This window comes from Protopterus annectens, chromosome 11.part0 (genome assembly GCF_019279795.1).
Source record: "Protopterus annectens isolate FY-2018-M chromosome 11.part0, PAN1.0, whole genome shotgun sequence".
Lineage (NCBI taxonomy): Eukaryota > Metazoa > Chordata > Ceratodontiformes > Protopteridae > Protopterus > Protopterus annectens.
The window spans coordinates 1,133,596,362-1,133,618,710 of record NC_056745.1 but is presented as its reverse complement, the minus strand read 5'-3'; the positions used below and the strand labels follow the sequence as shown (position 1 = coordinate 1,133,618,710).

Here is a 22,349-nt window from a genome sequence, read left to right as displayed (position 1 = left end):
CAGGAGAGTAGGGATTTGGGGTAGGTGCCATGGAGGCAATGACTGCGCAGTAGTGGGTACCAGTTTTGGCGTGGCCAGTCTGGGGCAATCAGGATTGCCCTTGGTCTTTCCTCCCTTATCTTGAGTAATACTCTTGTAAGAAGACGTAGAGGGGGAAATGCATAAATTGAGAGGTTTGCCCACTGGAAGGATAGGGCATCCACTTTCCAGGCCTTGCTGTGAGGTACTCTGGTGCAGAATTTGCTGAGCTGGTGGTTGTAGGTGGAGGCAAATAGGTCCACCTTTGGAGTACCCCATTTCTGAATCACAAGGCTGAAGGTGTTGTCGTTTAATTGCCACTTGTAAAGGTCTAGGAGATTTCTGCTTAAGTTGTCTGCCAGAGAGTTTTGGTTGCCTGGCAGGAATTGAGCTTGCAGGTGAATGTGCATGGCTGAGGCCGTGTTCCTCAGGGTCATGGCTAGCCTGCAGAGTGGGTAAGAGTGGGTCCCCCCCTGCTTATGTACCCCACATCACTGTGGTGTTGTCGGTTTTGATTAGTAAGGGCCCTGGTGAGAGTAGGGATCTGAAAGCTGTCAGAGAATGCTGAACAGCTAGCATCTCTTTTTGGTTGATGTGCATATGAACTTGATTTGGGCTCCAGTAGCCCTGAATGCACCTGCCGTCCAGATGTGTAACCCAGACATAATCTGATGCATCTGTGGTTAGGGTCTGGGTGGCATGGGATTGTGTAAAGGGAAGCCCCTTGATGTGGTTGCATGCTACTGCCCACCAAAGGAACTCTTTCCTTAGACAAGGTATCACAGGTATGATTGTTTCCAGGTCCTGAGAATGTTGGCGCCAAAGACATAAGTACCACTGAAGTTTCCTCATATGCAGTCTGGCATATGGAATTAGTAGAATGCAGGAGGCCATGAATCCTAGAGCCTGCAAGATTTTCCTTGCGGATAGCTGAGTTCTGGTGGCATTTTGAGCGATGTAGTCTGTCAGATAGGCTTGCTTTTCTGGAGTATGGAATGCCATCTGAGATGCTGTGTCCAAGCTTGCTCCCAGGAATACAATTTTTTGACTGGGGACTAGTTTGGATTTCTTTTCATTGATAGTGTACCCCAGGGAGGTTAGAAGGTCCTTTACAAATGTCAAGTGCTGCAACAGCTTTTCCTGGCTGTCTGCCTGAATTAGGCAATCGTCCAAGTAGGGATACATTTGAATATTTCTCTGTCTGCAATAGGCAATGGCTGGTGCTAGGCATTTTGTGAAAACTCTGGGAGCAGTGGATAAGGCAAAGGGAAGTACAGAGAACTGATAATACATAGATCCTGCCCTGAAACATAGATATTTCCTGCTGGAGTCCTTTACTGGGATGTGCAGAAAGGTCTCAATTAGATCTAGGGTGGCTAACCAGGCATCTTTGGGCAGCATAGGGAAAAGCTGCTGTAGGGTGAGCATTTTAAATTTTGGTACCACCAGGAAGGTGTTTAGAATGGACAGATCTAAGATTGGGTGCCAGGTGCCCTCTTTTTCTGGGTACCAGGAAAAGTCTGGAATAAAAACCTTGGCCTATCTGTTCTGCAGGAACAGGCTGAATTGCCCTTATGGAGAACAGGGACAGAACTTGATTTTGTGCTTGTGCCCACTGGTTTGGAGGAAGGTCTGGGAACCCTTTTGGGGTTGGCAGTGTGTAGAAATAAAATTTGTACCTCTGGGATACTATGTTGAGGACCCATCGATCATTGTTGATGGAGGTCCAGTTTTTTGCATGGTGGGCAAGTTTTCCTCCTAGGGGTACGAGCAATTGGGCAGAGGTGAAGGGTGGAGTTGAGAAGTCATTGTGAGTTCTTTCCATAAGGGGGTGGCTTAGCACTCCCTGCTTTAGAAGTGGAGGTACTCTATTGCTTAGATCTCCGCATACCCTGAGACTGAAGTCTGGGGGGGGGGGTCTGTTTCCCCTGGATCTAGTTTGAGATGTCCTTGAGGGCGCTGGAAAGGACCAATGTTTTGAGGGGCAATGCCTACTGAATCTTGGAGGCTGCACTTGCAAAAAATCTTTGACTGTCTGCATAGACTAAGTCTTTTCTTCCATCTTTTTTAAATCTCTTCTGCTTTGGTGCCAGATTGTCCTTGTTCAGAGGAGCGTCCAATAATTTTGATTTGACATGGTCTAACAAGGTCTGCTCCTTAAGCCAGGCATGCCTTCTAAGTACAGAACTTGTAACTGCTGCCCTGCAAGATGCTTCTAGGGCATCAAACCCACACTGTGGGGTATGTTTGCTGACTTGGCTTGCAGAAAACATAAGCTCCTGTAATTCTTTATGTTCTGCCCAGTCAGGAAGGGTAGATAACTTTTGCTTAATAAGTTCCATAGTATGTTGCTGGTATTTCAGCATGTGGAACTGACAACTTAATGCTCTAATGGCGAGAGTTGCAGAGGTGTATACTTTTTTACCCCATCTGTCTAAAGCTCGGGAATCCCTGTCTGAGGGGGTGGGATTCTTAGCTGTAGTTGCTTTTATTCCTTTAGGTCCTTGGGAGATGACCTCTGGGCCAGCAGTAGGATTTTTGAAGAGAAAGTTGTGTGAGTCAGAGACTCTGTAGTACCTGTCAGGTTTCCTTTGAGCAGGGGGTAAAGTATCAGGAGTTAGACTGGATTCCATAAAGACATCATCTACAACATCCAGAACAGGAGGGATAGCTAAGGGTCTGTGCTGTTTTAGATCTAAAAAATCCATGAGTCTCTTTTTGGACGGAGGATAATCCTGGCATTACCAATAGAAATGCTCTCTGAAATTACGTAGGGTTTTACCAAAAGAAAAATCCTCTGGAGAGGAGGCAAAAGAAATGCATTCCTCTGCATCTGAATCCTCATAGACAGATAAGGGCATGTCTTCATAATCAGAAACCTCAGAGTCGTCGGATTCTTGGTCAGGTAAAGCTGCTCGGGACAAGTCTCTTTTTCTTTTAGCAGGGGAAGACTGGCTTCCTTTAATCAGCATGATCAGGTTTTCTGCCATTTTAAGCATCTGAGATTGTGGCAAGGAAGCAGGCACTTGAGATTGGGTTGTGGTCTTTTAGGCGTAGCTCGGACTCTTGGCCTTAGAAACTCAGTAGTTTTACAAAGAACTGAAGATGTGAAAGAAGCCGTCAGTTTGTGTCGAATATCGGTAGTGCGAAGAGCTTCCTCAGAAGCCGGTGCCTGCACAGCAGCTCCAGACCCATCCAAGGTAGAGACATCCACCGGTTCCTTAGTCAAAAAAGAGTCTCGTGGCATATCAGACTCCGAACGAATCTCGGTAGCAGTCTGCAAATCCACCAAAGTGGGCATCAGGGGCTGCGAAAGCGCCTCATTGAATACCGGTGAACTGACGACTAGCTTAACGGAAGCGTCTTCAGCAGTTTTGGATCTGTGCGGTCTCTCTCTGTCTTTATCCTTACTTTTTTTCAGAAGATCGGTAGTTGGATGGCTTACCAAAGCCATTACAGAATACAGAGATCGAGAACAAAAGTATTTAGCTAAAATAAGTGCCCAACGACAAATAGTTCAGGCGTTGAACAAAGCACAAAACTGACAGCGAGGTACGTCGTGGTCTGGGCCTAAACAGGTGACGCAGTAAGAATGGAAATCTTGGTGTGGTATTTGCTTTCCACAGGTGAAACAATTGTTAACTTTTTCTGACATTGGTTAGAGCAAGAAAAAAGGATCCCCAACGGGATACTTAGCTTTAGAAGACTTCAAGATGATTCAATTTCGGAAACGAAAACTCAGGTAGCGGTCGATCGGCACTCGTGCGAACTGCTTCTACTTTGGGCTCCTCGGCAAGAAAGACTGATGTAATGGAGTCGGCTGCCTGGTTTTATACCCCTGACGACCTGACTGAAGCGACAGCAACTGACGCAGAAATACTAAGCCTCTGGGTATCCGGGCCGACTGAGGGCTACCCCTGGCAGGATAACCCAAGTGTGATGACTGCAGCAGTGAAACATGAAGAACATTAATAACCATAAAGTATATTATACTCAAAAAGCAGTAGAAATTATTCTAAGAACCAAGCACACAGGAATGCAGAAAGGGGATTCTACCAATAAGAATGACTGCAAGTCGGAATACAGAAAATAAGCAAGATGGGGTTGGGATGGGGCAGGAATTTACTAGAGAAAATTACCAAAGGAACCAAGTTATTGGGAGCCATAAATAGGGAACAGTAACATAATGGGACTGAAGCCAGGTAGAAGTTGGGACTGCAGGTCAGAGATGGCCTTCCTACCAGGGATTGACAGGGTATAGGAAGACTAAGGGATAAGGGAGTGATAGGTGAAAGACTAGCACTGGTAGAGTTTTTAATTGTGTCTAGAACACAAATTGTTTTTTTAAGGGATAATTAGTAGAGCATATAAAATATAGCACAAGTACAAGAATGAATCAGAGAAGGACAGAAATGAACAGGAAGAGGGAGTGGAAAGGCAATATACAAAAAAAAATGGCAAGACATTTGTATGGCTTCAGAGTATGCATCAAAGCCCAAAAAGTTTAGGATTTTTGCTTGAAAGTGTTTGCATGGTTAATTTTACACCCAACTATGAAAACATCCTCTGTGCCGGAACAGCAGTAGGCAACAAATTCCACCAAGATACAAATGGATTTGCATATTGGTGGAATTTTTTTCCCTACTACTGTTTCTGCACAGAAATTTGGTTCATAGTTTGGTGTTTTCTGTGTGACTCCAGCTGGAAGTTCTTAATTTTATACCCAAAGCAGACTTCAAATAATTTTTCCTTAGACAGATGGCAAATTATGGAAATGTGACAGGAATGAGAAAGATAATTGGAAACACGTTTTTAGGAATGTAACGAGTTAGCAGACTTAAAACAATTCCTACAGAGGATTTTGTCAGAAATGCTGGGTGAGCAAATGGTTGTAAGTAAGGAAATTATTCTTTTGAGCTAGTATATAGGAGCTGAATTGCCCAGATATGGAAAAGCCTTAAGTTTATTGTTACTGGCTGCCAAAAAGCTATTGTTAGAAAACGGAAATAAAAATCTAAAACAGCTATAATTGAAGTGCTACATATTGTAAATGAGATAAAAGAAATGGAGATGAATTTTTAGGAAATGGAAGGAGCAAACCACATTATAATAAATGGAATATGTGGGAATAATACATACAGAATAACATTCAGGAGTAGTTTTTAAAAGAAGGCAGGAATTGAGCATTTTATGTAACACTGGAATGAATAATTGTTAAAAAATTAAGCTCTTTCATTCCCTCCCTTTTACACAGCTTCATCATCCATAAAAGGTGGAAAGAAAGTGCTTAACTTTTGCAATAAAGGATTTTTATGTGACTGACTTGGATCCTTTTCACTATTCTGCAGCACTGCAACAGGTGTGTGTCTTTTACAGTTTGGCTTGCTTGTTCTGGTTCTTAGTTTGCAATGTATATGTACCATGTCACTTCTGCAACATAAGAATGTATTAATAAAAGAGTTTAAAAATGACTAGAAAAGTAGACTGCATTCTACAAATAAAAAGACTTGGAAGATAAAAAAAAGGAAGCAAGCCCTGAAACATATAATGGAATCTGATACAGAAGATAACAAAATGTCTACAGCGATCTCAACATAGGTAAACACAAAACTATCAGTTTGCAGACTATGACAAGCTTAGCCAATAGTCAAACCCTATACCTAGTATCTGTAAGATAAAGACCTTAACCATTATTCCAACCCATGAACCTACTGTGAGAAGAAATGGACAGAACAACTCAAGCTGGAAACAAAAAACAATCATATCAACAGAAAAAATGTAACAAAGGGGTATAAAAGGATACATCCAAAGTGAAATTAGTGGGCGAACCTCAGAGATGGGGTAGTGAGTGAAGAGGTACAGGAAAATAGGAATAATCATGCATACAGAAGACAACAGGCAAGTGATCCCACCATCACCAACTTTACACCACTGAACAATAGCAGATGGACAAAAGAATAAACTCTTTAGGTTTTTAGATGACACCTAAATAATGATTCAGATTAACATGAGCATAAAAGCACCTGAATGCCTGTGGAAAATAAGTTAGCTGAGAATGGGAAATCAGCAGATGAGGTCTGACTCAGAGAAATGTAAGAATGTAGTCTGAGAAAGTGCAGAAAGGCTATCTGAGACAGGTAGAAAGTAAGAGAAATTAAAGATAAGTATAACATGGATGAAGAAGGGTGGCCACGGTGGTGCAGTGGTTAGCATTGCCACCTCACAGCAAGAGGTTCTCCGGTTCGATCCTCGGCTGGGGTGCCTTCTGTGCGGAGTCTGCATGTCCTCCCTGTGGTCGCGTGGATTTCCTCCGGGTGCTCCGGTTTCCTCCCACATCCCAAAGACATGCTGCAGGTGGACTGGACACTCTAAATTGGCCCTAGGTGTGAGTGTGCCTTCTGTGGAAGGTTGGGCACCGGGCTGGCAACTCGACACCGTAAAACTCCACTGCCATTCAATGTGCGGACAGGTGATCCGCTGTGGCGACCCCTAACCGGGATAAAGCCGAAAGAAGAAGAAGAATAACATGGATGAAGAAACAAGAAAACATATGGAGAAAGGGAGCTCCATATTAGAAGTACGAGAATGTCAATACAGCACCAAACACTGACTGCTGAGAAGACTGTTGTAACAGAAATAAATCAGTTCTCAAAAACAGATGGTACTCTGTGTGGTACATTTACTTATTGTTTGCCTGTTTGTTGACTTGGTAATGAAGTAATCCAAAGTGACTTATTTCAGCTACTGCCTAGGCTCAAACTGGAAAATTGTTGCAAGAAAGGAAAAAGAACTGCAGTTTACAAATACAGAAAGACTACAAAACATACAGACAGCATAGTTGTACAGAAATGTGCAGGAGGTATACTTCCAATCAGTGAACATTATAACTGGTTGTACAGAAAAGAAATATTGCTCATGCTTTTGGACAAAAAAGTACTTTTTCTTTTTGGCAATTGTATAGTTTACTGTTAACAGGCATTCACCTTTGTAAAATAGCTGCTGCCAGGCTTTTTCTGGCAGGCCATGTCCTTCTGCTGGTTCTTCGTTATTGTACTGCCACCTAGTGGCCATTTGGATACTCTGCGTTTGCCAAGATGCACTTGGTACTTATAAGTGGTTAACAGCCAGCCTGCATTGGGTTCGCTGTATAGCATTGCCACCTTGTTGCCATATTATTCCTCTGTATTTTTAGATGTGCTTTAAACATTCTTTTAAAACAAAAATCTTTCAGTTAAAAACAATACATACAAAACAACAAATAACCAACTGAAAAATCTACTTAAAACTCAGGATACATACAATGTAAGAAAAGATTTCCAATCGTCTAGTAATTTTCTAAACATTAATGGCTCAAAAAAAGTTAACAGGATCATAGCAGGATCTAGGTTAATGGCCCTAAAAGGCCTTTTTAAGCATAGCCATACTTCCTAAAAATAATAGAAAGTTATTGGTCCCTTTGGTTTTGTGGGGGTATATAAACTTAGGCATAAGTGGTGAAGAATTTACAAACTTCCACTCTGTAATAGTGACACAGGTGCCAGACCAATGGTAAATTTGTGATTCTGCATCCATTCATCCAACATTTGCTTGAGTAAGTGCAGGGAAGAACTTTGTGAAGCTGGTTTTAAAGAAGGGATAGCCTCTGAGACACGCACTTGTCAATGTTGCAGGTGAGGTTAAGGTCCTTGGAGTGGATGTGTACAGCACTTTCATTAAGGTTAGATCAGAGGAGGCTTTGTAGGCCAGGCATAGGTCGCCTCTCAGCAGCTTGTAGGAGACCCATATAAAAGGACAAGGCTTTGAGGTGGTCCACATGAGGCTTGTTTTCTAACCCATGTATTTATTTTGTGAGGAACTTGTGTGGAAACACTAGTTGTTGCTTATGCCTGGTTAGGTACATGCAAAGGTGGGCACTGTACTCACTGACTGGTCTTATGAGGAAAGGGTACAACAGAACCATGACATCTTTGTACCTGAATGCTTACAAATTGTGCAACATAGAATGATGATCTTACTACTGTCCTTTGACCTTCATTTGCCTACAAGTCTCTGTCTACACACATTCCATAATCCTTAACTACGGGAGCGACTCTTATGGGGTGTATTATCAACGCAGTAATTTGCAGACAGTAGCTGCCTTAACCGAAAGATACTATATGCACTTCTTGACACTGAATTTAAGAATATGACTCAGACACCAGTTATTAGACTGTGTCAGGCCTCCCTAGACGGTATTTGTGTCTTGAGAGGATTTGTGTATGTCTTGAGAGGATTTAACAAGTACACCTAATATGCAATAGTCTCTGAATTTGGTCAGCTAGAGGCCTTTGATGTTAGACTCAGCATCAAAGAAGTTAATGCCAAACAGGAACAGCTCCATCACTGAGCCCTGAGGCACCCCACTACTGACTGGCCTTTTTGTGGAAGACTCCCCTTATCCTAGCTTCTTGGGTCCTGTCTGTGAGACAGCTGGATACCCAGTGGGTAACGTAGGGGTTAATACCTAATTCAGAGAGTTTGTTTACAATACCTGACTGGGGGATTGTGTCAAATGCTTTGGCCAGGTCAAGGTAGGCAGTGTGCACCATCTTGCCCTCATCCATTGCTAAGGTGACCTCCAAGAAGTCCACCAAGCTGAGTAGGCATTACCTGCCCATAATGAAAGCAAACTGAGCTGAATCTAGTGTCTGGAGGTTTTGTATGTCGTCATTTAAAATGTCCATGATTATTCTTTCCACGGCTTTGCATATTAGACTAGTCAGGCTCATGGATTGATAGTTCCCATGGTCTGTTGATGGCCCATCCTTGTGCAGTGGGATAACCAATGCAGTCTTCGATTTATTCAGCACAAAGCCTGTTTGAAGGCTGTGGTTAAAAAGCGATTCTAGTGAGTCCAATAGTTCACGTTTCTTGTTATCAAGGAGGCATCCTGGGATATTACTGGGGTACATTGATACAGTGTTCTTGGCTTTGAAGGGTGCCTTAAGGACCTGTTCCCTAGTGATAGTAGAGAGAGCTATGGTTGTGGGTATTTTCCTGAGAAGTGTGTGTGTGTGTGTGTGTGTGTGTGTGTGTGGGGGGGGGGGTAAAACTGGAGCTATGTTTTTCGGCTCAGTACAGGTGGCCCATTTACAATTAATTCAGTACATTGTTGTGTACTGCCTTTAAGGTTGCAGACATAGTTGAACAAAGTTTTGTGATTATCCTTGATCTGGGAGGCTATTTTTACCTTAAATTTAGCATTGCTTCTTTAGACTGATGAGGGAGGTTTCACTTTGATGGTCACAGCACCTCATAATTTTCACTACGATTTTCTTTCTTCCATTTGTTGTAAAACTCACTGTTTGGATTCCACCAAGGTAGCTTGTTTTTTGAGCTAGTCATGTGCTTGTTGTGCGTGGATATAGCTGTCTCTATGCAGATGTAAATATGATCATACAAGGTTTCCATGAACAATACTACATAGACAGTAGTGTTCTCAGGGTTTGGAGGTGTGCTTGGAGTTTTGCTAAGGTGTCACTTAATAGTAGGAAATGTGCCTTAGAATAATGCCCAAAATTTTGAGGTTTTATTTTAATTTTAAAGGAAACAGCTTAATGGTCCAACCGATCAGTAAGTACAATATACAAGGGATGGTGCAACATTCTCCAGTGTTTGTCAGGACCATGTCTCTGTTTGCAACTGGTCCAGGGTAGTTGTGTTTGCCAAGTCCAGGAATCTCTTTCCATGCATATTAGGGATTGTGTATAACAACCAGCTATAGTGGGGTAGTCAAGTTGCCCATGAATATGATTGTCAGGTTGAATGGGGAGCGTCAGTAGTACATTTAAAGTACGTGTTATGGATTTCCTGGGTCATGGGGGGGGGGACTAAAGCTTGCAAGGATATGACATGATATGGGAATTTGCGTAAGGCCATTTATATTTGATACAACTTTCATGCTGTCTTCCAATTAATAATACATTTTCTAAGCTTACCAGTTTATATACATTTAAATTTTTTTACCACATGAAGAAAACTTAGGTACAGCTTTATTTATGAATGTAATACACTTGAGTAGTTTTGAAAAATTATTTCACTTCTTATCTGGGAGGTGGCTTAACGGCTAAGGTGTTTGCCTTACAAACACAAGGTGCAGGGTTTGAGTCTCACAAGGGATAATTGGCTAGGCTTACAATGGCACGCAATGGCAGTTAGCTTAGTACTAAAGGGAAGGGAGGGTGGCCTAATGGTTAAGGTGTTTGCCTTACAAACACAAGGTGCAGGGTTTGAGTCTCACAAGGGATACTCGGCTAGGCTTAAAATGGCTCGCAAGGACAGTTAGATTAGTACTAATCTATGAACCTATTTAATATCTAGATAGTTGCATTGTTCACTCGATCCTTTTCAACCATGGCCCAAGCTCGGAAGCAACAGTGTAAAAGAACAGCAAACTCAAGTTATATACACCATATTTAAAAAGGATGGATGGATGAGCAATATATAAAGGTTATACAATGCTCACAAAGGTTGTCCAACATATTACATTGTATACATTGAGAGTGCAATACATATAATATTCATCAATACTGTAAGAAAAATGTAGGCAAAACAGCACACATTTTATTTATTATTTTAATCTGATTTGTTGCTAGGGTGTCTTCTGTGCATAGTCTGCATGTCCTCACTATGTTTGCATAGTTTCCTCTGGGTTCTCCAGTTTCCTCCCACATTCCAAAGATATGCAACAGGTTGATTGGACACACTGAACTGGCCATAGGTGTGACTGTGGATGTGAGTATGTGGTAGAGAACAGCTGTGGCAGGCTAGCCACCTGTCAGTGCGAACCTTGGCTCTAGTTGATTGTCACTGTTGAACTGACACCCCTACCCCATTTGGAAAAATGGGAAAAGGGGTTGGAGATGGATGGACAGATTTTGATTTGTTACTTGGGGTACAGCACTGATCACAAAAGGCAAATTTCAGTCTTAGACTGAAGAGAAGCAAATAAGGAAAGCAAAGAAAAAAATGTACATACAGTAAAGTATGGTACAATAATTATGATGAGCATACAATACATACAGAAGTAAAAGAATAGTTGTGTAAGAACTTACCATAACCTTAGATGTCCTTCTCTTCCATGTTGCAGTATTCATTACTGTAGGGAGGTTGCTGTCTGCAGCACCAGACATCTGGCTAGTATACCAAAGTCTTAGGAGCAGGGGTAGATGTGATGTTTGATGCCAGAGCCATAAACCGACGCTGGCTATAAAGGTGACTTCTGCACGTACCCACTTCAGTATGGACTGCCGCATACAGAAGTACCCCTGGAAGCAATGAAGAGGAAGGAGGAAGCTGTTCAGACTCGCATGTAATACCAAGCCAAAGGGTGCCTCTTGGAGGCATATGCCTGATGCTGAGGTTTGGTAGATGGAGAAAAATCTGTCCTCTCATGCGTAGCTAAACAGGTAAAGAGGAGGTAGGAGGGTGAGACTGAATGCTGCAACTTGCAAGAGAAAGACATTTAAGGTTATGGTAAGTTCTTACACAACTAATCTATGTCCTTCTATTCTCATGTGCAGTATTCATTACTGGAGGGAGAGTACCAAAGTTTAGGTATGAGCCTGGGAGGAGGGATGAGGTCCCTGGTCTATTAAGCCATGTAGAATGGACCTAGCAAAACTGCTTCTGGCCCTAGACGCCAAATCTAGTTTGTAATGTCTGGTAAAAGTATGGACTGATGACCAGGTAGCAGCTTCTAGGATAAAAGCGTAGTCTACCTCCTTAAAGAAAGTAGCTGAGGAGGAAGCTGCCCTAGTGGAATGAGCCCTCACGCTTTCAGGTAGGGTTTTGCCATGAAAGGAGTAGCATTCAGAAATAGCCTTAGGTATCCATGAAGAGATAGCCTGTTTAGAAACCGAAGACAAATAGCTGGTCAGACAATCTAATGGGTTTGGTCTTGTCAAGATAATACCAGAGTTGTCTGTGGACATCTAGGGAATGTAGAGTCCTTTCAGAGGAATTTTGAGGTTGAGAGAAGAAGACAGGATGGTTAATGGTCTGATTCAAGGATAGTTCATTAACCACCTTAGGCATGATGGAAAGATTAGTCCTGAGGGAAACCCTGTCTTTATGGAAGATGAGGTAAGGAGGGGTGGCCATCAGGGCTTGGATTTCAGATACCCTCCTGGCTGATGTGAAGGCCACCAGCAGTACTGTTTTCCAGGTACACAGCTTCAGTGAAGCAGAGTAGGCTGGCTCAAAAGGAGGTAAAGCAAGTTTTTCCAGGACAAAATTCAGGACCCATGTAGGAGGTATTGGTTTGTGGGGGGGGGGTCTGATATGGAGGACCCCTTTTAAAAAGAGCTTAACATCTAATCTGGATGCCAGAGGAGGTACTAAAGGAAAGACAACTGGAAATGGCAGACAAGTGGACCTTAACAGAAGAGTATGTTAGCCCTGAATGGAGAAGCTCACACAAGTAAGAAAGGACCATGGGTACAGGAGTGAGTAAAGGGTTCTGTTTTTTCTTATGACACCACCTGGAGAATCTTTTCCATTTTGCCATATAATTTCTCCCGGTACTGGGTTTCCTGGCCTCCTGCAGGACCTTGAGTATGTCCTCTGAGTATAAGTGCCTGAAGGGGATCAGAACCCTATCGCCCATAAAGTGAGCCTGAGATTACTCACCTAAGGGTCTATTAGGGACCCACTGTCTTGTTGTGAGTAGGTCTAGATGGTGGGGTAACCTGTGGTGATTGCCCTTGGCTAGTAGATGAAGAAGGGGAAGCCAATGCTGTCTTGGCCAGAAGGGAGTCACCAGCAGGAGTTTTGGTTTGTCGCTCTGAATCTTCAGGAGGACCTTCTGAATCAGTGTGAAGGGGGGAAGGCATAAAGATAAATCTCCCCCAAGAGAAAGAGAAGGCGTCCACTTTCCAGGCCTGAGGATGTGGATCCCTTGTACAAAACAGAGGCATCTGCCTTTTCAAGGATGAGGTAATCAGGTCTGCCTCCTGAGGAATACCCCACTTGTGGGTAAGATCTAGGAACACCTCTCTGTGAAGCATCCATTCGTGAGAGGGTGCAGAAGTTCTGCTGAGAGTGTCTGCCAGAGCATGCTCTGCCGAAGGAATGTAAACTGCTTGAAGGTGGATTTGCAGAGAAGAGTCAAGAGACCAAATCTGTATGGCTAGGCTGCAAAGAGGGTAAGACCTTGTCCCCCCTGCTTGTTTATGTACCACAACTTAGTCATATTGTCTGTGACTATTTTCAAGGTGCCTGGTAAGAGGGCTGGTTGGAAGACCTGTAGTGCTAAGTAAAGGGCCCTCATCTCTTTGATGCTGATGTGATCCCTTTGCCTTAGCTGAGACCATTCTCCCTACACGTTGGTTAGTTTTTGCTGGTGTTGTAAAACTGTTCCCCAGCCCAGGTCTGAAACATCTGAGAAGATTTGCTGTCAGGGTGGAGGTAACTGCAAGGGCATCCCCTAGTTGAGATTGGTGGCTGTAATCCACCATTACAACTCTTTCTTCAGGCATGGTAGCAAGGGGAGGAGATATCCAAAAGATGAGAATGTTGATTCCAATGAGTCTTTAGTACCCACTAGATCTTCCTCATATGCAGCCTTGCCAGAGGGAGCACTGGTATCAAGGATGCCATGTGACCCAGGACTATCAAATTCTCTGGCTGAAAGTGTTTGAAGAGACAGAAGCTTCTGAAGGTAAAGAGCAAGGTATTTTACCTTCTGGCAGGGGATGAAGGCTGCCATCTTGTAGGTTCTTGTCCTGCACCCTAGAAAGACTAGGTCTTTTGCAGGGGTCAGGTGGGACTTTTCATGGTTCACAGTGAACCCTAGGTCTGCAATCGTTCTGGTCACCAGGAGTAGGTGAAGTTGCAGGATGTGAAGGTCCTGGTGAAGTATTAACAAGTCATCTAGATATGGGTATATTTGAATGCTCTGTGTTCTGCAGTGGGCAATTACTGGTGCTAGACCCTTTGTGAACATCCTGGGGGCTGTGGAGAGCCCAAAAGGTAATAAGAATTGAAAATGCAAGGAACCTACTGAGAAACAGGAATTTCCTGTAGCAGGGGTGAATAGAAATGTGAAGGTAGGCGTCCTTCAGATCCCAGGGATACCAAAAAGGCCAGGTGAGGAACCTTGAGATAAAGGCTGAGTATGGACAAATCTAGAACTGGTCTCCAAGGACCATCTTTTCTTGGGACCAAAAACATCCCTGAATAAAATCCCTTGTTTAGCTGGTGTGGTGGGACCCTTTCTATGGTACCCTCGGCTTGAAGTTGATCCAGACTAGACGGGTAAAGATGGAGCTCACCTGAGAGGGGCTAGGGTATCCCCTGGAAGGAGGGTAGAGCCCACCAAGTCATAAAAATAACCTTTTTGAATTATGGAGACGACCCAGGCCTCTAAGGTGATCTTCCGCCAGGAGGGTAAGGAAAGGGTGAGGGAAAGGGACGGGGGGGGGGTGGAGAGAGGTAGTGGGTTTGAGTCACAGTTGAGGGTTTCTGCCCTGGTCAGGCTGCCTCTGAAAGGGAGAGTTATTACTGGAGGAAGGGGGTCTAGGAATGGAAAGTTTCCTAGGTTGCCTCCATCCTTTAGCCTGTGGTGGAGCAGAATGAGAAGACCGTCTCCTAACAAAGGTAGTCCTTTGAAAATAGTTTCTATGGTACCTAGGGATAGGTGAAACCAGTAAATATTTTAAATTTTGCAACTCCTTTCCCTTTTCTTGCAAGGATTTGAGGAGTTCTGCAGATGCTTCACCGAAAAGGGCCTTATTACCTAGTGGTGCATCCATCAACTTGGTTTGTACTTACATAAGGAGCGGTTGTAGCCTTACCCAAGAATATCTTTGTAATACTGAGCCTGCAGCTGCAAATTTAGAAGAGGCCTCCACTGCATCATAACTGCACTTAATGGAGTGCCTTGCCACCTGTGAAGAGAAGGGAGTTTACTTGGGCCACAGCAGGCAAGTCTGGAACATCAGGCAAGAGAGCTGCAGCCTTAGAAAGGGTGTATAGAACAAACTTGGCAATGTGGGTTTAGGGCTCTGATGACAAGAGTGGAAGAAGTACAGACCTTTTTCCCTAGCCTATCCATAAACTTGCTGCCCTTGTCAGTAGGGAATAAAGAGGCAGAAGGCAGCTGCCTAGAGGATTTTTCAGTGGAGACTGCTATGACTACAGGGGGGGGTCTTAAACAGGTACTGGGTATCCTGAGGAACTTTATAGAACCTGTCTGGGCACTTAGAAGTTGGGGGTTGAGAATCAGGGGCCTGTGAAGCAGCCAAAAAGCCACCTTGAAAGGCTGGAAGCAAAGGGAGGGACTGCAGATGGTGAGGGCTGATCCATCTGAAGTAATTCAAAATACCTCTTTTTGGTTTCTGAGACATCTGAAGCCTGCCATTTGAAGTTTTCTCTCATGAGAGAGAGATGGTATCTCCAAAAGAAAATTCTTCCCCTGAAGATTCAGGACTGACAGAGTCATCTTCCTCAGGGGTAATGATGTCCTTGGGGGATTCTATTTGAGAGTATTAAGTAAGGGAGTCTTCGGGAGGAGTATTCTTCCTCAGACTTTTCTAAGGCCTGCACAGGAGTAGGAGCAAGTGGGGATACCTGTGATTGTAGAGCCTGGAATGCCCTGAAAAGATTTTGGGAGAAAACTTCCCATCCAGGGGCAGATTGCTGTTCTCTATGCTTTAATTTTTGTTTTCTCTTCAGGGGAGTTGAAGGATGGGTGGATTTAAAAGCTAATGTCTGGGAAGATTGCAGAGCAGGAGTAGGCTCCTCTGACACCACGAGCCGTGGTTCCCCCTCACTATCAGGGACTGATGGCTGATCAACCTCAGAAGACATACTCAGCATTTCCATCGAGCCAGCTTCCATTATGGCTCCCGGTTCCAACTGAGAAACCGGCGTCCGATGAGACCCTAGGCTAACATCTGCCTCAAGAGTCTCACTGGACTCCTGAGGTGCAGCATGGGCATCGGGCCTAACTTTTTTGGCCTTCTTCCTAGGCAGCTCGTTGGAACTACCTACCACACCCTCCATACCTAATGCTAAACACCGGAGTCTCTGGTTCTCTAGATAGAGTTTGAGAGCATCCAGATGGCTGTGAAGAGTTTTAGGCACAAACAATTTACAAATACTGCAAGACGTATGGTCATGGGCCTCCCCTAGACAAAACAAGCACTTATCGCGTGTCCTTGTGTGGAATTTGTCTTCCACATGCACACTTCCCATTTCTAGTTGACATGTACATCTGAAAAGCTACGGAACAGATCACAAAAAAAAAGGGTACTTACCTGTAGCAGATGGCCATCAAACGAGCGAACTGCTTCCTGAAGCTGGCGATCAGAAGTCCGAAGATCACTGCAGCAGAAAAGTTCTGAACTGGGTACATGCAGAAGTCACCTTTATAGCCAATGTCGGTTTATGGCTCTGACATCAAATGCTGCATGTACCCCTGCTCTTAAGACTTTAGTATACTGTCCGGATGTCCGGTGCTGCAGGCAGCAACCTCCCTACAGTAATGAATACTGCAACATGAGAACAGATGGACATTCACTTTGAATAACAATGAATGGAGCAGTCACACAAACTGAGGAAAATCAATAGTGGATTGACTCCATCTAGCTGCATTTGCATAGCGTTATCATGCAAACATGTTAGGAGGCAGACTAGAGCAAGATTCTTTTAAGAAATGGGTTAGATTGCAAATGACTTGCTCTCAGTGTAAGTGACTTACTCTGGTGTAAGCCTGCCCAATTCCAAACGACTTGCTCTCAATCTAAGTGACTTACTCTGGTGTAAGCCTGCCCCAATTCCAAAAGACTTGATCTCAGTGTAAGACCTATCTATAAAGCAGGCTTACACAGGGAGCAGATTTCAAAAGATTTGCTCTCGGAGTGATTTACTCCAGAGTATACATGGAAGTCACTAACATCAAGAGCAAGTCTTTTAGAATCAGGTCCAACATGTCCATAGTGGTGGCATATGCATTAAGCAGGTTTGTGAAGATGTTTAGTTGCGCATAGAATTTTGGGTAATAAGATAGTTGAGATCATCACAGACAGTTTCTCATACTTGAAGGCCTATTAAGAAAAAGCAATAATCTGTGTACAGCAGTTTAGTTTTAGAAGCTTGTAGGGTAGGACCTGGGTGAGTTTGATTTTTGAGGTTGTAAGAAGAGGGTTTCATTATTAGTCTGGCTGTTAGACGGGAAACTGTATAGCTGAGTAGAAGTCTGAAATTTGTAAAGCCGAAGATCAGGTCAGATACTTGTTTAACAGGGAGCCATTTTGTTTATTTTCTGTGGTGTCTTGACATGGCATTCATCATCTGGGGACTGTGTAATAAAGTGGCAGATTCCGCTGGGGACAGTCTGAATCAGTTTCTTTTTGTAGTAGACAATATTACTGGGAGTCCATAATCTACTTGGACTAGTTGAATGCCTTTGCCTGCTGTTATTCTGGAGTACATAGAAAGAAAACAAAATACTTTGTTGGAGTAGAAAAGTAGTGGGCTAGTATTTTCCAAGTGTTTTCTATATGTAGGTTGACGTTAAGGAATGAGTTTAGCCAATCTCCTAGGTATTTAAATGAAGAGTAATTTCCTAATGTAGTGTTACTGTGCTCAAAGGTTCATAAACATGAGTAAGGGACTTGTTTAGCTTTGGCTTGGTTCCAAAGAGTGTTGCTTTAGTTTTGGAACAGAAGATTTTTTTCTGCTGTTGATGTAAGTGCTAAGAGTGAAAAAAAATCAGCCAGTAGTCTTTTTCTGATGGGTTACGGATTTGGTTTGACTGAAATAGGACCACGCCATCAGCAAAAAGAAGTGGGGGAATGAGGAGCACGTCGAATAGGACCACGCCATCAGCGTAAAGAAGTAGGGGAAAGGAGGGGGTAGCTTGTTTATGTAGATGGAAAACAAAAGGGAAGCAAGGATGGAGCTCTGTGGCACTACTTGATGGATTTTGAATAGAGGTGAGAGGGATGAGATGACTTTTACACAGAAATGGAGGTTACATAGACATCACAGCACAATCAGAGTACTGTGTATGGACTAATGCCCACCTCAAGCAGGGGGTTTAGTAGTAAGTTGAAATCTACTAGATTAAACACTTTTGTCATGCTGATAAATACTGCACCAGTAAGTTCCCCTTTGTCTACTCCTAAGACAATCTGGTCTGTTCTGGCCCAAATGGCTGATAATGTGCTCTGATTTGAGCAGAATCCATGCTGTACAGATGACAGGATGTTGCAATTGATGATGCAGGGTGTAATTTTGTTGTAGATTAGTTTTCCTAAAATTTTAAGTACTATAGAAAGGTTACTAATGGACAGTAAACAGAGTCTAGAAGGATGTGATTGTTTTGAAAGGGGGTTACTTTCCATATAGCTGCCATGACATTTTGTGTCAGTAAGACATTATATATGTGTTGGAGTGGTGCAATAATGTACTTTCTCTAATGACAGACAAACCAGGGACCTAGACCATCACTGACTTGGGCTTTGTGAGTTCTTAGTTGTTTGAGGAAAGGGTATTATTATTTTGCTTTTAATGTGTTTGAAATAAAATACAGTGATGTAAAGGGGGGGGTCAAGGGTATATTTGGAGCATGTAGTGGTGGGGCATAGTGTTGTAAGGTTGCTAAAATCTTACAGGAAATCAGATGGATAATCCTTAAAACACTGACTGGATAAAAGATTGCTTCTTCCTGTTAGTCTGTTGACTTCTTTCCAGAGCTGTTTACTGGCATTCATGAGTTTTTAGGTTTCATCAGTTGAGTTTTATGTTGTCTAATGGATTGCTTCAAAAGTTTTTTAGTTAGGTAAAGTGTTTTCTGGTTTCAGAGTTAGGGGTAGCTTTCCAATTATGCTATGCTTTGTTTCTGAGCTGGAGTAGTGATTTTTTTTTTGAAGGGTTCTGATCATGTTTAGGATATCTGACCAGTCTATAGATGCAAGGATTAACTGTGTTTTGATGCTGAAGTCAGACTTTGATCTGAAAGAGAGAAATTGAGGGAGATTTTTTTTTGCACTGGGAAATGTAGCTGCACGCTTATTGGGCAGTGGTCACTTAGTGATGCAGAGGTGAATTGCGATATCTGAAACTAAAGGGTGGCTGTTGGTTGTAAGTACACCTACTAAAGGGTTGCTTTTGGGTGAGTTGGTTGTTGCACCAATTGTTTTAGTTGCAGTCAGTTAGAAGGTCTATGACATAATTATGGATGGAATTCAGCAATATGAAGTTACAGTCACAAAGCAGTAAGAGAGTGTTATTTTGTAAAACAGCTTTGAATTTTCTTAAAGTAGCAGGGGGTAGGAAGTAGGCCACTGCACAGTTGAGAGCTTTATTTTTTTGACAAATAGCCAGTTAGGGAGGGAGTCAGAAGGTAAGCTTGCTCCATTGAAGACTTCGTAAAGCAGAATGGTTCCTCTTCCATTACTGGGTTTGAGTCTAGCATCTAAACAGTATTTCTAAGTAGGGAAGAAGTGAGGAATGTGGGGGCTGTCTTTTTTAATCCAGGATTCTGCAATGACTAACAGGTTAGGGTTATGCTATGTGATGAGGGCATTAACTTGCCCTGTTTTGTTTTGTAGTCTTTGCGCATTTATCAGGAAGGAGGCGAGAAGAGACCAGGGTTTTGATTCAATGGTACCTTGCAGCAGCAGTATTAGAATGAAGGGCTGAACATGTACAGTTTTTTGGGAGCTTTAGTGGTGCTTCTAGGGAGGATATGATTGAGTGTGTGTTATGAAGGGTCAGAGGGGAGACTTGTTTGGAGAGTTAATGGGGGTGTACTGTGATGGAGGATTTAGTACACATTGTGGAATGGTAGAGAAAGTCGAGTGGAGTGGGGTGGGTGTCACTTACATATAATTTTTGCAAAGAGTGAAGAGACAGTAAGGACAATTCAAGAGTGTTAGAAACTGCTTTGTAAAGGTTCTCAGATGGGTTACTGGGGGTTAAAAGGAGGAGGAATACAGTATTTATGGTGACTGTGTGGTGAAGTCATGGTGTGATGTAGGTGGGTAAAGTATGGTAAGTGACGAACAGTTATGGTAAAGTTAAAGATGTATAGAGGGAAGGATCGTGTGCGAAGTGAGGAGTCCTAATAGTTTTGGTGATAAAGTACAGATGTTTGAGTGTTGAGAGTATTTACTGTGGAGAATATATACAGTGTAGTTTTTGTATACATAAAGGTAATGTACGACTTTTGAGTTAAAGATACATGAAAGGAAGAGAAAAGTACAGTTTTGTACCTACCATAAATGTAGATGTCCGAACAGGATAGCATCTGCAGTCCTAACAAATGGGTTGTCCTGTCGTCAGGCAGCCCTTCGGTCGGCCGGATTCCAAAGTCTGGGTCTGGCCTCGGCTGGTGTCGCACTTCACCCGACGTCATCTCTGCTGGTCTTCGGGTATAAAGGCATCAGCCGACGCCATTTTCCTCAGTGTTTCTTGCCCCAGATGCCAGTTGCCCTCTTGGAAGGCTAAATTTTGGATAAATGCCAATGTTTCCAAAAAGGTAGAAGGCAAACACAAAAAATAAGCATGTATGTACATATATACAAACAAATACACCATAAGAGATCCCCCCCAGCTAGCTATTAGGAGGGTAAATACCCTAGGAGTACCACAGAGGGGAAGGCGGGTGGGTAATCCTGACTGCAGATGCTATCCTGTTCGGACATCTACATTTATGGTAGGTACAAAACTGTACTATGTCCTTCAAGGATGCATCTGCAGTCCTAACAAATGGGTAGAATACCATAGCCAAACTAGGGGAGGAAGAAGAAGAATTATGGTGTAGTTAGGATCCCTTGCAATACAGCAGTGGCAAACCCTGCTCGGGATCTAGAGTATAGAGGTAAGTTGTAATGCTTGGCAAATGTATGCACGGAGGTCCAAGTAGCCGCCTCAATAATGTCCTTGGTAGCCACTCCACGTAAGAAAGCTGTGGTAGTGGCTGTAGCCCTTGTAGAGTGAGGTCTTATGTTCTGTGGAATTTGCTTTCCATGGTAGGAGTAACAGAATCTTATGCAATTTCCTATCCACTTAGAGATTGTCTGTTTGGAAATTGCTTTTCCTTCCCTTCCTGTTGCATAAGCTACTAAAAGCTGGTCAGTTTTTCTATTGCCCTTGGTTCTGTCCAGGTGGTAGCGCAACTGTCTATGTACATCCAAGGTATGCAGCAGTCTTTCCCCCCTGTTCTGTGGATTGGGAAAGAAGGTAGGTAGGTGGATTGCCTGGTTTAGAGACACTCTGGATACCACCTTAGGCATAAATGTAGGATTAGTTCTCATGGACACTCTATCTTGATGGAAGATTAGGAAGGGTTGTACTGCCATTAAGGCCTGTAGCTCCGAAACCCTTCTTGCTGAAGTAATTGCCAGTAGGAAAGCAGTTTTCCAGGATAGGTGTTGAAGATCTGCTGTTGCTGCTGGTTCAAATGGAGGGAGTGTCAATTTTTCTAGCACAAAATTCAAGTCCCATGCTGGTAATGGTGGTTTCCTAGGAGGTTTTACATTCTTGATTCCTCTGAGGAACTGCCTGAGTAGAGGATGTGAAAAGACAGGGGGATCGAAGCTGTATTCTGCAGAAATAGCTGATGCATGTATCTTGATGGAGGAATAGGACAGGCCTGTATGGAGAAGCTCTGCCAAGTACTCCAGGATGTTAGCAATATCTATCTTTGACACATCTTTTCCTCTTTCAGTACTCCAAATGACAAACCTTTTCCATTTCCCTGCATAGTTCCTTCTTGTTGAAGGTCTGCGGGCCACAAGGATAATGTCTTTAACCCTTTGGGATAACACTGGGTTAGTTGCTGTTATGTAATGTTCCAGGCAGTCAGTTGCAGAGTTTTTAGGTTTGGATGCATGATGTTGTAGTCGTTCTGAGTTAACATCAAAGGCATCAGGGTAGTGTCCACGTTCTCCCGAGACATGCTCCTCAGCAATGGATACCAGTGTTGTCTTGGCCAATTTGGAGCTATCAGAATTATCCTTGGATGTTCCTCTTTGATTTTCAGTAGTACCTTGTGCATCAAAGGAAGAGGTGGAAATGCATATGCTGTCAGGCCTTTCCAACTGAAGGATAGAGAGTCCACCTTCCATGCAAGTGGGTGGTATGTCCTTGTGCAGAATTTCTTGAGCTGGTGATTGAGTGGGGATGCGAATAGGTCTATTTGTGGCATTCCCCATTTCTTTATGATGGCCTTGAAGATGTCCGGGTGTAGCATCCATTCGTGAGCATCAGAGGTAGTTCTGCTTAGCATGTCTGCTAGGATGTTTTCTTTTCCCGGTACAAATATTGCCTGTAACTGGATG

The 22,349-nt window shown here is 43.2% G+C and overlaps 1 protein-coding gene across 1 annotated transcript in view; it reads right to left on the bottom strand.

Annotated features, from left to right (window-relative positions):
* The window catches only part of AGK (acylglycerol kinase), a 929,730-nt gene that overhangs the window by 672,194 nt on the left and 235,187 nt on the right, over window positions 1-22,349 (bottom strand). The gene's annotated exons all lie outside the window — the stretch shown is intronic.